Raw genomic sequence first — 15241 nt, 5'->3', positions numbered from 1 at the left:
ATAATTATTTTTTAACCATTTTCCTCTCAATTATTATTAAGATAATAGGGAGAAATTTGTTTTTGTAGAATTTAATTTGTAGACCTAAATTATGTAGGAAGAAGGTCAATTAAATTTGTATATATTTAAGATGACGTGACCATGACTCTAAATTTATGTCTTCTTCATAAAGTTATATAAAGTTAGCTATATATATTTATTTATTACCTAATTCATATGTCTTCTTTATTTTTGATTTTTGGAGTTCTTAGTTGTTAAAAGCTTTTGGATATCGTGGAAGCTAAGAATTTTAGGACAGTTTTTTTTTTGGAAAATTTTAGAATATTATATTATTAGTGTTTATGTATAATTACAATTTTATATGAAGAAAATAGTAAAAGATAATTTTGTCTATAGTAGGGTAGGGTAATATGTTTGATGCATTAATATAGATATGGCTAGATAGACTAAATTTGATTTACAATGAATAACATATACTTGATTCGTCTTCAAATTTAATTAGTAAGCCCCAAATTGAAGGAATAGACTATAACCCTAAATTTATAGGTTTATCATTCAAATAAAAGCTCTGCATATCAAGATTTAACACTTAACTATAACCTTATATCTCAAATACAACAAATAAGTTTAATTAAAGACAATTATAATACCAACGAATAATATACCAAAATATAGTTAAATATCACAATCAAAACTAATTCACAATTTAACAAAGGAAGAAGAAAAAAAGTGATAGACCTTTTAAAAAAATCGACAACTTCATTTAGTGGCAACATGCTTGTTTTGTCCAATTTTTCGATCAGAAATTTTCAACTGAAAGAGAAACACGAGAAATTATCAAAATGGGAGAATTTATTATTAATTGTTGAATATCCATAATCCATATATAATCTTTAAAATTATTAACTAAAAAAATAAAGAAAGGTAGAAAAAATGGCGATAATCCATGCAAGAAGATGACTTTAATTAAAATCCTCGAAATAAGAACAAAACATAGAAGTAAGAAGAAGAAGAAGTAGTAGTAGTAAAAAATATGTTTCTAATAATTTTTTGATCCAAAATATTACTTAAATAGTTATAGATTTTTTTTAATATAAAGTGAAATTCTAATTGATTTAAAAATGTTAAATATTACTATTTCTTACCTAAATCAAATAATCAAACCTAAAAACGTCACAAATTAAATTAATTGTGAAAGATTTTTTGTCCAAAAGCCAAAAGGACGGGTGAGAAAGAAAATATATGAGGTAAAGAGTTTTCAAATCCTAGAAATCTCTCTATATATAATTAGGACTCATGTACTTTTCTACTATATTATATTATAGAATACCTTAATGTAACTTTATTACCTTATCGAGACCAAAATTTCGATATACTTAAGAGTCTTCCAATTATTTTAGGATTGCTATTATAATCAATATTAAATATATTAAAAATAATGAAATAATACTTAGAGGAAAATAGAAAAAGATGATTTTTTTTTAAAGAATGATCTTTTAATGAAGGGCAAAAAGTTCAATAAATATTTTAAGAATTTTCATGCTTTTAATATAGGTATAGATAGATTATGTCTACATAAAAAAAATCCACTGGTAAAAAATAGTAATACCTTTTGTCTTCTTTTTCAGTTTTTTTTGTTCTTTTTGTAATTGTTTTTCTCCAATGAACGAAAATTTCTACTATGTATAAAAAAGGGCAGCCCGGTGCACTAAAGCTCCCGCTATGCAAAGGGTTCGGGGAAGAGCCCGAACACAAGGGTCTATTGTACGCAGCCTTACCTTGCATTTCTGCCAGAGGCTGTTTGTCACGATCCAAACTGAGTCATGAGTGGCACCCACACTTAACCTCCTAGGTAGGAGAACCAGCGATACAAACCTCAACTTACATTAACGATTCAACTTGTAAACCACGACAATAATGCGAAAGCTCAATCTTATTAAAGTTAGGAATAACAAAAGCCACTAAAATCTATTACATAACATTCTCCAAAATCTGAAAGTCATCACACGAAGGACATCTAAATTCTAAAACTAAGTCTCGAATTATCAAACACCAAATAAATAAATAACATAACGTGTTCGAAAACTAAGGACACCATGCCATGACAAGAGATTCCATCGCCAGCTAGAAGGGTAGCTTACCCTGAAATCTTATGAATCAGAGATTGACTAAAGCTAAGGTCGAATCGGAGTCGGTGGAACACTCGCTGCACTCCACAAAATAAAACAAGAAAAGATACAAGTAGGGATCAATACAGGACAATATGTACTGAGTAGGTATCATCGGCTGACTCAAAATAGAAATCAATATACATAAAGTAATAGCGGAAAATCAACCATAACACTTAATAAGTGGCAACCAACAAGATCAAGATCAAGTGATAACGCAATGAACAATTACATAACCAGTAAATAATATCAAGATCATACATGAGGACTCGGGCCTCCACATTACGCTCTTTTGGAAAAATGAGTTATTGGAGATTGGGTAGCATTAATTCATTTAAAGTTGTTTTCCTTTAATATTATCGTATCGAAATGTGACACCCTATCCAAATATATCGTGTCGGAATGTGACACCCGATCCAAATATACCGTGTCAAAATGTGACACTCGATCCAAATATACCATGTCAGAATGTAACACCCGATCTAAATATACCCTGTCGGAATATGACACCCGATCTAAATATACCATTTCAAAACGTGACACCCGATTCAAATATAATTAATTTATCATTCTTCATGATTATATTCCACTTCATTAACAATATTTCATCAAGCCTTCTTTATTCAAGGCACCATTTTTGATAGGGTAAGTTCAAAATTATGGATTCTATGGCCTCGGAATTTTAGACCAATCACAACAACATATCAACCATCCAAACCACAACAATTAAATACGTAGTAAACTTCACACATTACCTCCACCAAGAACCAAAGTTAAGCAAGCTAATTCACCGGTGATATTCTGTCACGACCAAACCCCGTAGGCCGCGACTGGGGTCCGACTTGGACCCCCTTATGCGTATCTATCAGCTACCCTTAAGTTGAACCGTGTGTGATGTGATACTATATACAAACCCTAGTGGGTCAAAAACTTTTTTTCCAGGAACCTATAGCCTCATTTACCTGTATCATAATAGGAGAGGGCACGCGAGCCGATGAGGCTGCCATACCACAAAAATATTTACAATACGTCATATGAGCACAACTAAAACAAACTTACAAATAACCCACATACACATATGTCTACAGACCTCTAGGAATAGTAACAACAACATATGGAAGGACAGGGGCCCCGTCGTACCCCTGAATGTACAAATATATACATTAAGTGACCAGTATCCAAAATTAGGCTCTAGAACAGTGAAGCACTTCTAACATAGCTGAGAGGAACTCCTACGCTGACGGATCTCCAAAATGAACATCTGTACGTGCGGGCATGAAATGCAGCCCCCCGGAGTACGGGGGGTCAGTACGATATATGTACTGAGTATATAAAGCATAACAACACATAACTGAGACCATAACTGAAATAGGGATGCAGGGGACAAGTATAATAACTCAATGAATTACTGTACCTGCACCTTAGGACAAGTAAATCATACACCTCATCATATGATGTGCCCAGCCCTCTAGTGAACTCAGTGTCATAATCATTTCCTCATATTCACATGTCATCATATCATCATGCATTTCATTTCATCATATCATCGTATACTGTATCATATCATCGTATACGGTATAATCTTATCAAGTATGTCATCGTATTATGCCCGATTCACTGTAGGGCTCGGGGTCACCACGTATCACTCTAATCTTATATGCATGCCTACATAAAGTATCCGGCCCTTTAGTAAGGGACTCGATGAATAGAGTGGTGTACGTCTATAGCGTACCATCATAATATACATACCGTATCCGGCCCTCTAAGGAGGGACTCGGTGTTCCTTCCTTATTTTGCCACATATACTATCATATTACAGCCGGCCTGGGACTCGGTGAATAATCGTATTGTCATAACATATAACATATATCACACCTCACATATTGCATCGTCTCCTCGTATGTGGAACTATACACATCTGGCCCGAGATGCGGTGAAAGAATTAGTAAAGCTGCGCCCGATATAATATCCGGCCCATCGTGGGACACGAAGAAAGAAGGATTGTAGCATGCACGAGTAGAGTAATGAGAAACTATATGCAACTTAGTCACCCTCTGAGACTCAATGAAACACTTAAGTGAACCGTCACCTGAAGACCAGGAAGGTACTCATCCGAGTGCCCTTTAGATGTCATTAGGGGTTACATCAATTGGGGCATCAGGAATCAAAGACATGCATCAAGACAATGCTACATAGCTTATGCAATCAGAAACATGGTTTATGCAACCAGAGACACGGTTATGCAATCAGAGACACAGTTATGCAATCAGAGACATTGATCGTTTCAGAGCCTTCAAGAAAAGGAGCTTGTATCTCTATTTACTATTCACTATATAGCAGGCTCGAGAATAATAGTTTGACTACTTTCAAGCTTTTAATGGTCAAAAGTGACTACAAGTCACGAATTATACTCAGAGCTCATAATTGGAATTTTCTCCAAATCTATATCATATATCATTTCACTTAAAATTAAGCCATTCCAAATGAAAGAAGAGATAGGTTTTACATGTACTAGTTTTCATCACATAGAAGACTTAAAGGCAATGACTCAGTTATTGCAGGAGTTTTAATATCAAGAAGTAAACGAGAGTCTCGACTCATACTCAGGGCTTTACGAATGGATTGAATCCCAAATGTCATATACATATCATTTATAGCTTACATCTAAGACATGCCACAAGAAAAGAAGAATAGCTCTACATAGTTATTCCAAAAATGCGCCAAAAGAAAGCTTCACATACCTTGTCTGAATTATTCCTTATCCTGCTTGCCTCACCGTCCTTTGAACCTATTCAACATGAAATTAATATGAATATCAACCCCTTTTACTTTCCAGCACCCTAGGTTACACCTTAGTATTAATGAAATCTATTTCCTTAGTCGTTTCCCCGACTAGTTCTGTTATTCGCTAAGGCGTCGACGAAAATTGGGCAGCACTTCCCCTATAATGTGTCCTATCCAAATTTCCAATTAGGTCCCTAAGACCTACAGCCAACCAATAACAACAACCTGCAGCAATTCACACCAACAATATACAACATAACTCCAAACGACTTATTCAAAAATACGATATCACAATAGGGCGTCTAGCCTTTATTTTGTAACGTCTTTCATTATACGCAATGAGGGGTCGTTTGTCACGCCCCGGGAGGGTACCCTAGACGTAACCGGCACCCGAAGGCCATCTCTGACCTCCGAGCGAACCACTTGGTACAATCACTCATTCATTCAAGCACATTCTATTAGCAGAAAACTCAATTTAAGAAAATACTTCTCATATCATAAGGGCCGAAGGCCAAACATTTACAATCAAGACGATAATCAAAATAGGAATCCTCAAGATGACCGCTCGACCTCCTCACATCTCAGTCTATGAAGCCTCTATTCAAGTCTAAAAGGTGCCAATGACAAGCCCATGGCTACCGACAATCCAAATAACAAAAAAAAAAAGACAATCAAAAACTGTACAGGAAGACCCAATATCCTCCGGGAACTAGGAGGACTCACCGATTGGCTGGAAGTGTAAGTGGATCTTCAACGGAGCGCCGGTTGATGATCTCTAATACCTGTCTCTGCATCATGAAACGATGCAGGCCAAATAGCGTCAGTACATGGAATGTACGAGTATGTAAAATGGTCGAATACAACGAACATCAAGAAATAATCAATCAACTCGGGATCTCAATCTCAAAAGGGTGACAACTCAATCAAATGTCCTAAGTCTAAACAAGAATATAATTTAGACGGGACCAATCATACACAATCAACTCAATCCGACTCAGAGTACTATCAACACCTATTTGGGAGTTTCTCTTAACCGACAACCATCACTTATGAGCCAGTGAAAGTACAACAAACCGACGTTGTTGCCGCGTCCGCTCATACCTTGCCAGGGCATGAACGAGTCATCAAATCATGAATCTAATCCAACCAAGTCCTACAATGTCAGGACAAATCTCTCGGGGAAGAATTCGACTTTAACGGTTCCATCCCCCCTACGTTTGGCGACGCATTTATTGGGTTCGAGTATGGAGTATACTCTTGCCCCATTCGATGCTCGATACTTCTCCCAAGACTCAATGCTCATAAAACTCCATCCAATCAATTCAATCAAATCACATCGACAAGTTTTATTACAACCTTGTCAACTCATCAACTCTATCACAATCAAGTCTCAATCTCAATGCTCAATCTCAATCATATCTTCAAGGAAGTGTTAAAATGCATATATACACATCATCTAGATATAAAATCAATCATTACCTCCATCCATTTGATAAAAAAAATCTTTATGACTTATCACATCTTCAAGACTTCAAATCAACATTCTTATAATAGGCAACATGCTTAAGAAGATAGTATACTCTATCAAATCTACCTAATTAATAAGACCAACAAAATTATTTATCAATTCATTCTTTCATCATCTCATACTCATATAAGGGCTCATTTTAGGAACCTCTTAGCTCAACAACATTAACACATCAATAATTAAATGAAATGGGAGCAATACTCATTCAAACATGTACCATGCCAAGAAACTCCATTTTCATGGATATCTAACCTCAAAACAAGAATAGGGAACATGGGTGGACTCAACCCATGTTTTGGTTAGCCTTACATACCTTAGAGAAGACTTGAAGAAAACCTTGAGGTTGGATCTTTAATGGAGGACTCTAATCTTGAAGCTTCTTGGACTCCTTTGTTGGAAATGGAGAAGAAGAGTAGAGAGAGGGGAGAGGAGCTCTTAGGGCTTTTTAGAGAGAGAGTGAGGGCTGCCAAATGAGTTCCCAAAAGGCCAAGGGCTACATATATATAATTGGGTAAGTTCCCAAATTGCCCCTCCTCAAAATGTTCTGAAAATAGGCTAAAACGCCCTTGGCGCGATAGTGGCGCGTCGCGCCCTTACAGCGCCAAGGCCAAATTCGCCTAAAACCTGCACAACTTTTAGTGGCGCGCCGTGCCAGGGACCAAACTACTGAGGCATGTTTCTGGCGCGATAGTGGCGCGTCGCGCCCTTACAGCGCCAAGCCTATTGCTCCTAATTCTGGGAATTTGGCCTGAAAACCCTGCACACTTTTAGTGGCGCGTCGCGCCAGGGACCAAACTACTGAGGCATATTCCTGGCGCGATAGTGGCGCATCGCGCCCTTACGGTGCCAGGGCTATTTCCCAGCAGTGGTAACCCAGGCCAAAATGAAATCCCTGTCGTGCTAGTTCGTCTTCGGATCGTCATATCTTTTGGCCCCGAACTCCAAAATCTACGTTCTTGGTGGCGTTGGAAAGAAGACTCGACGACCTTTAATTTGATAGGTCGTGGGCCACCTGGATTGAAGTCTTTCAAACGATAGGGTCATTAAAAGTCGACTCTTATGTGAACTCGTCCTAAACTTAGCCACGATGGATCTTTTGGACTTAGCTCGGTCCTAGGGGTCCTCAATGACCCCACATCACCTCCAACGCTCTTAAACTCCTCAGGGACTCATCTTAACTCAAGCACGTACTTCAAAATAAATACGATGGGCCCCACACGTGCACAAAGAAGACCCGAATCTTAAGGAAAATTTTGAGGGGTGTTACAGTCGTGTGGCTGCAACCAACAATATCCACATCCTTTTTAGAATGTAATTAGGCCCTGCAACAATACATTACACCCCTGCAGCAACAACTTACTCAAAACTATCAAAATGTGAATTCTGGACAGCTTACTGTTTTACCTTGTCGCTTCGTTTCGAAGGGGTAATGGAGGGAAACAGAATTTACGTCCTTCATGAAAGTTATAGAAATGTGTCTTAGGGTCGCATACAATTTAGAATCACCTCTACATCAATTTTGTACAAAAGTATATGCCCAAAACACCAACAGCAATCCGTGTAAGATTTTCAAAACCAAAATCTGGGCAGTATCTCCTCTACACTTCATCACCTTTCTTCGAGAAGCTAAAGGAAAAACTGGATTTGAAAGTCTAAATGAAAGTTATATACCTATGAAATACCTTTCCAAAACATATTGAATCACCCGAAAATAATCTATGCACAAGAAGTTATACCAATATTACTAACAACTGTCCCCTCTATAAATAGGTTTGTTAACTAGTTTTTAACATTTTCCCTCTTTGTTCTTTCAACTTTCTCTCAAGTTCCAAGCTGAAGAATTAATTCCGTAGACATCATAAGATACATATATACACCTCCACGTGCTTAGGGAAAACCGTAGATAATTAATTTATGGAAGAAAAGTGAAGAACTTACCTTAATTCTTCTTGAACCATGGCTGCCGTAGTACTCTCTTCCTCTCACGTTTTCTCTCTATGTTTGGCTGATGTTTTTGGACTCCAAATGACTTAAGAGTCATTAACACATATATATATGGTTCCTTAGGAAGTGACACGTGTCATCCCCTAAGGGTGACACGTGTCAAGCCCTTATTGGGCCACGGATCCACCCTTAGCCTGCAAGGCTGCCATGTGTCCTTGGTGGGGCCCACCCCCAAGTAGGTGGGTCACCTACTTGACCCCAAGCAGGTGGGTCACCTGCTGCCACGTGGCACTTTCCTAGGCTGCCACGTGTCGCCTTCTCCTCTCCCCCGTGGGTTCGTAATCTCGTCTTGTCTTAAGAGCCGATGTAATCCACACTATGTAAGCTTGATATATCCTTAAGCAACTTAAGTGTATAAGACTCTTAACTTAGTGGCTGACGTAGGTAAATCGAGTCCTACGACTCATTACTTGGCCTCCAATTCCTTTTGGATTCTTATGACTCTATTTCCAACCTTCTTTCTCACGAGGTATCACAATCTTCTTTCTTTAGAGTTGTTTGATAGCGTCGTAGCTTATCCGGCTCACATGATAGTGTCTAAGGAACTTAAGAAGACGTTCCGAGCTCGAGAGTGTGGGGTGTAACATATTTCTTTCTTCGATGCCTCAAAACGTTTCCAATCTATGAAGTATAAAATATTCGTCAGAAAAAGAATTCGAAGACACCAATAATATATATATATATATATATATATATATATATATTTAACCTAGACCACAACAGCTCACCCATCTCTATAATCGATTTCTTAAAACTCAAACCTAGGGTTAAGTCTTAATTCATCCAAATAGCATAACTCTAATGGTATTCATATAATATAATACACCCGATATTTAATTACCTATCTCAATATATCAAAAATTAATTTATACTATGACAACAAAATAATATTTAATTAAAATTGAAGCCAACTGGTCACAAAACCAGTGGCGACAACCTGAAACCAAACTACTATTGATCCTTAACTTTAAAATATGCCATTTATATATTTACCCCCCTCACTTATAATCTAATCATGCTAGTAATGTACTAATATATAGGTGCCTATCCTAAACATTGAGATCACAACTACGACAGTGACAATTTGGATGATTCAGTGGGTTTCAAACACCCATATTATAATATTCTTTTTCCAAATAATAGAGCATCATTTTACCTATGGATTCAGCAAGCTAATATGCCTTCAAGGGGCTAAAATTTTGAAGCTCTTACCTGACGCTGCTCTCATTTCAATGCACCAGGTAAACTTCTGTCTCTCTTTGTTTGTTTTCTTTTATAAATTAGGGTAATTAATCATGAATTAATAAATAAATAAAAGCTAAATCCCACAATATATTTTTATATGTATTGAACAAGTGGTATAGTGTATTAAATAAACTATCACTTTAGCCCATTGACTACATGATTTATCTAAAGTTACCCCTCAACTATATTACCGTAGTTATTGAATAATCCAAAATACTCAAAAAAATATATTTTGGGGTGAGTCTTATATGAAATAAAAATGTCCTAGTACTCAAAACGACCTAATGGGTCGTTACACTGTTTCCAAGGCTTGAACCCGTCGTGACCTCATGATCACATGACAGGAACTTTATCAGTTACTCCAAGGCTCTTCTTCAAAAATTTTACTATGTATGAGGGATAAATATGATGTGGCAGACAACAGCTGTGCAAGGCTCCATTCATATTATGCCAAATAGATTATTGGGTCCCATATTCAAAAAAAAAAAAAAGTCCCCTCTCTCTTCCCTTTTTTAGTTTTTATCCTTTGATTCAACTTTTTCATCTTTTCTTTTTGTAATTGTTTCAAATTTTGCTATTTTCCACACCTTAATATTTATTTCTAAAAAATGTGAAATTCTATATTTCTTGCCTAATTCATACTATTTTTAATATTTTGACATCATTTTCTCTATTCCATATAAGTTATTTACATTACTAAAAATAATTATTTAAAATTATTTATTAATCTATAAAATTAAGATATACTAATAAATCAAATCATTCCCATTGTATCTTATAATTAGTTTTTCTTAAAAGTGTAAATAAGATTTATAAAGTTGCGAAAAAAATCTTGAGTAAATCTGTAAAATTATCATTTATTTATGATTTGTTAAGGAACGTGTAAAAACAAAAGTGAATAACAAGTATAAAAAAATTAAAGGTGGTATAAAATTATTTTATTTTATTCTTCTCTCAAAAATTCAATAATTTCAAATTCATTATATTAACATGATAAAATTGCAACTTGAAGTATTTTTCATATTTTAATATCTAAATTAAATTTTAAAACAATCGAAATCAACTTCGAAGATCAGTTAGTGAATTTTGATAAGCAAAAAAAAAGACATGAATCAAAATCAATTTATGTCAAAAATAATTATGAGATTTTCACCTAGACATTTTTTTATATTTTGTATAAATTATATTCACCTAATTAAAGCTTATAGATCTCCAGATATTTTTGATAATTCAAGAAAATTATAGTCACCATAATAAAAGAAAAGTAAATAATTACAAATTAGCAAATAATAAAAATTTCTTTTCTGATGACAGGAGAGAAAGAGATAAATGTCATTATAAAAATTAAAAAATTAAACTAAAACAACAATCAAATTGATAAAATGTGTACTATATTTATTTTGAATTAGTTTAAATTATTAAAAACTAATTAAATTAATTTGATTTTAATCTTAGTAAAAAAATTGATCCAACCCAAGCTATGAATAATTGTACTCAAAACTCATATATTAATCACATAAAAAATCGATCAAAATTTCCTGCATAAAAAAAAAAGGAAAAAGGAAGGCCTACAACTAATTGGATCGGCCAGCCAATATCCTCAAAAACCATTCTCCAAAATCAAAATTTTGAATTCCAAAGCATTCTAAATTATGTCAAAAAATAATACATGAACATTTTCCGTAGAATTTTTAAAAGGCATTTAATAAAATAGAGAAACAAATATTTTGAAAGAGGAGTGAAAAAAAAAAGGATTACGAAAGAAAGAAAGGACAAGGCTTTAAATGGCTTGAAAAATGGGACCCAATAGAGTCCACATGTCAATGTATGAGTTGAAATGCCTCGTACATAATAAAATTTTTCTCCTATGAACCAAACAATATCCAAAGTCCAACCGAGAAAGGTTATGTTTAAAATTTCTATCATTACTTATAGTTTTTTTAGTCTCAGTATTTTATTATCTTGTTGTTGTATTTATTTGTTGCTATTATAATTTTATCACAAACAACATCTCTAAGTTTTCTAAGATAAAGATATGATCGTCGGAGTCAAGTATCGGAGTGAGTCCTTAATCGATCATCGGGATCGAGTGTCGGAATCATATGCCAGTTCAAAAGTCGAATCTCATGGTCGGGTCCCGAATCAAAAGTTGCTACGACAGGATTCTAGATCGGATCTCTAGTTGAAAGTCGGAATCGGCTCATGTCGGATGTTAGGGTCGAGTAGGGTCAATCCTAGTTCGAAAGTTGAATGAAGGGTCGAATCCCAGGTCGAAAATCGGGCTCCGACCGAGATTCAGATAAAGTCCTAAGTCGGGAATGGGTGTCAAAAGTACGGTCTAAAATCAGTGTCGGGTGTCAAGTATCAAAGTTAGATGTCGGGATCGAGTTTTGAGTCGAATCCTGAGTCGAATATAGAGATCGGATCTCGAGTCAGAAGTCGGGTCTCGATTCGAGACCTGGAACAAGTGTTAGATCGAGAAATGGGTCAGAAGTCAAGGTCAAGTCTTGATTTGGAAGTAGAGATCTGATTCAGGTGTCGAGTGTCGAGGCCGGATGTCGGGTGTCAGATGTCGGAATAGGACTCCGAATTAGTCATTAGAGTTTTTTTTTTGTATGATAATTGTTAGGAAGTGACGTGCAAAGCATGTTTATAGACACTAGTCTTATATTACTAAAAGTGGGAAGATCCTAACCTCAAAGTTAAATTATCATTTTACGCCTACACTAAATTAAAATGTTATAAAATATCTGATTAATTAAATATATCTCATTAATTAAATATTAAATATTAAATAATTATCAACTCCATAACTCACACCTCTTCATTTACGTAACTTACATTCTAATAATATTCATTATTAATCTCGTGCCTTTAACTCAAACATTCCAATCTTCATAACTCATAGTTTTAATAATCTCCATCAATTCTATGCCTTTTCAAATTCATAACCCCAAATACAGTGTTATAAAATTATAAAATCCCTTAAATTTAATAGGTGATAAATGTAACATGCATGCATTTTAAAAAAAACAAATTAACAGAAAAGCTGTCTACATTCATGTATGTCTTGTGGTATATATTTGTTATTTTTTGATTAGGTATTATGAAATTGATAGTCATTTATTTATTATTTTCTCTTTTATTTGCTTTAAATATAGTTACATTCATATTTATCTATATATATATATATATAACACTCATACTTTTCATATTTATAACATTCAAATATTTAATTTAAAATTTTAAGATATCATTTTGTATTCCTCCATTTTTATCTATACAAATTCATCTTTTTTGTTTCATGTGATTCATACCTAAGGTTATCCTTTTTATTCTGTAGTTAAAGTAGTGTGGTATTTATATGATTATTGTACTATTTGATTTATACTTTAGTTTGACTCGATGAAGAAGGTTGTTGAATTTTGATTGAATATGAAAGAAGTCGACAAGAACTCAAAAAATTATGTATTGATTCTATATTTCTTTCTATCTGTATTGTTATGATTAAAGTCATAAGAAGGATGTGTAAGTTATTTTTTTACCTTCTTTGTTTATCTTTTTGTATTTTCTCTCTATTAGACTTTTTAAATTTATGTTTTTATTTGGACTCAAGTTAGTTATTTGTGACTTTATTGAAAGTTACTAATTACTACCTTAAGTTCAAAATTTACACTTGATTGTTTAAAAAATAAATTTTAAATATTAAAATATGCCCCTCCTTTTGTGTTTTTTGTTATATTTTAAAAAATTATTTGTAGTTATTACATTTTATTATTCATTACACGCATGTTTTCATAAAATTTTAATCATTAACATAGTTATAAAAATAGAATACATATGCAATGCACGTATCCAAAAATTATTTTTTAAAAAAAAGAAGAAAACTACTTTAGCGGATAAATTGATTGAGGTATCTTCAATTTAATTTCAAATTTGCCTTAAGAAGTTTATTTAAAAGATTAAGTGGGAAAAGGGTGCTCGACATAAAAAAGGAGACAAAAGTAACCCTTCTCTCTCTCTCTGGCCATCGGCGATTGTGAGCACTACAAACGCCGGTGAAGACATGGCTAGAGCTTGAGGAAGAGGACGCAGAAATGGAAGAGGTAGAGGAAGATCTAAAAAAATATCGATTGCTAATTTTGGGAGCTCGGTGGGAGTTCAGTTCAATTAGATGACACTGGAATTGGCATTCAAACCCCAAATCAAGATATGGATGCAGTAGAGAAAAGAGTTAAACAAAACCCTTCAGGTATGGCTTCGAAGAGATTAAGCATGAGTAATACCCCCCAAACACCTTTATCAGTAATGCCGTCAAGTCCCAGATCTGAGATCTCAGCTAACGGAGAACCAGTAGATCCAGCTACAATAGTCACTAAATCTGGTGAAAATGCAGGAGTAGTAATGGGACGAACGTGGACTAGTCTCTTTACCAACAATCGAGCTGCAGCAAATGGATTATCGCTTGATTATATCCCTCCTCAAATGCTGAATGGGAAACCAATAGTCCATCTGGACAAAGATGAGGTAATCAGGAAGTCAAAAAATGGAGCACTGCCTTAATAACTTATTTCATAGGAGATGTACCAGAATATAATGCTTTAACAAGATACATTACTCAGTTCTGATCCAATGTTGCAACACCTCAGCTCTATTACCATGAATAAGGGTACTATGTGATTAGATTTTAGTCGATTGAAGATATGAATAAAATCTTCTACTCAGGACCTTATACCATTAATAATAGACCTATAATTCTTAAATTTTGGACTGTGGATTTCGACTTCAGTAAGGAATTCCCTACAACAATTCCTCTCTGGGTGAAATTTCCAAAGCTTCCTATGTCTTGCTGGGGTAAGGGTTCATTGAGTAGAATAGATAGTGACATGGAAGTTCCAATATATGTTGATGAATGTAATTCTAAACAAACAAGGATCTCCTATGCTCCAATGTTGATTGAAGTGAATGTTACTCAGCCACTGCCTGATAAGATTGTTGTTACGGACCCTCATGAGAAAGTATTTGAGCAAGAGGTTTTATATGATTGAAAACATAAGTTCTGCCCTAAATGCTCAATGGTTGGACATATATGCCCAAGCCAAACAATGCAACAACCACCCTTCCAACTTAAGAAGAACCAAGGCACTAGTAAAGTTGGACAGGAATGGAAACCTGTGATCAGGGAACCTGCTCCAGAAATAAAAGAAATTTCAATGTAGAAACAAGTAGAAGATAAGTCCTCCCGGGGTGCAAAAGGCAAAATGGTTCAGGTGGATACTAATTCAGAGAGAAGAATAGCTGAAGTTCCTCAAAGCTCCAAAAGCAGAAATCAGAATGGAGAAGTAGTATATAGCCCTGAATTTAACTTGACTGATTTTTCACTTTTGGGATCTTGGCCAAAGAAGAATACATGGGAAAATACTTCCAGAAGGCTCAGTGAATATGTTTAAGTACCTTCTCATAAAGGAGAAAAACCATACAGTATCTAATGAGTTGGCTCATATGGAATGTG

The sequence above is a fragment of the Solanum dulcamara genome, chromosome 9 (assembly GCF_947179165.1).
Source record: "Solanum dulcamara chromosome 9, daSolDulc1.2, whole genome shotgun sequence".
Classification (NCBI taxonomy): domain Eukaryota; kingdom Viridiplantae; phylum Streptophyta; class Magnoliopsida; order Solanales; family Solanaceae; genus Solanum; species Solanum dulcamara.
The sequence above is the reverse complement of the archived record's forward strand: the minus strand, read 5'-3'. Positions refer to the sequence as shown.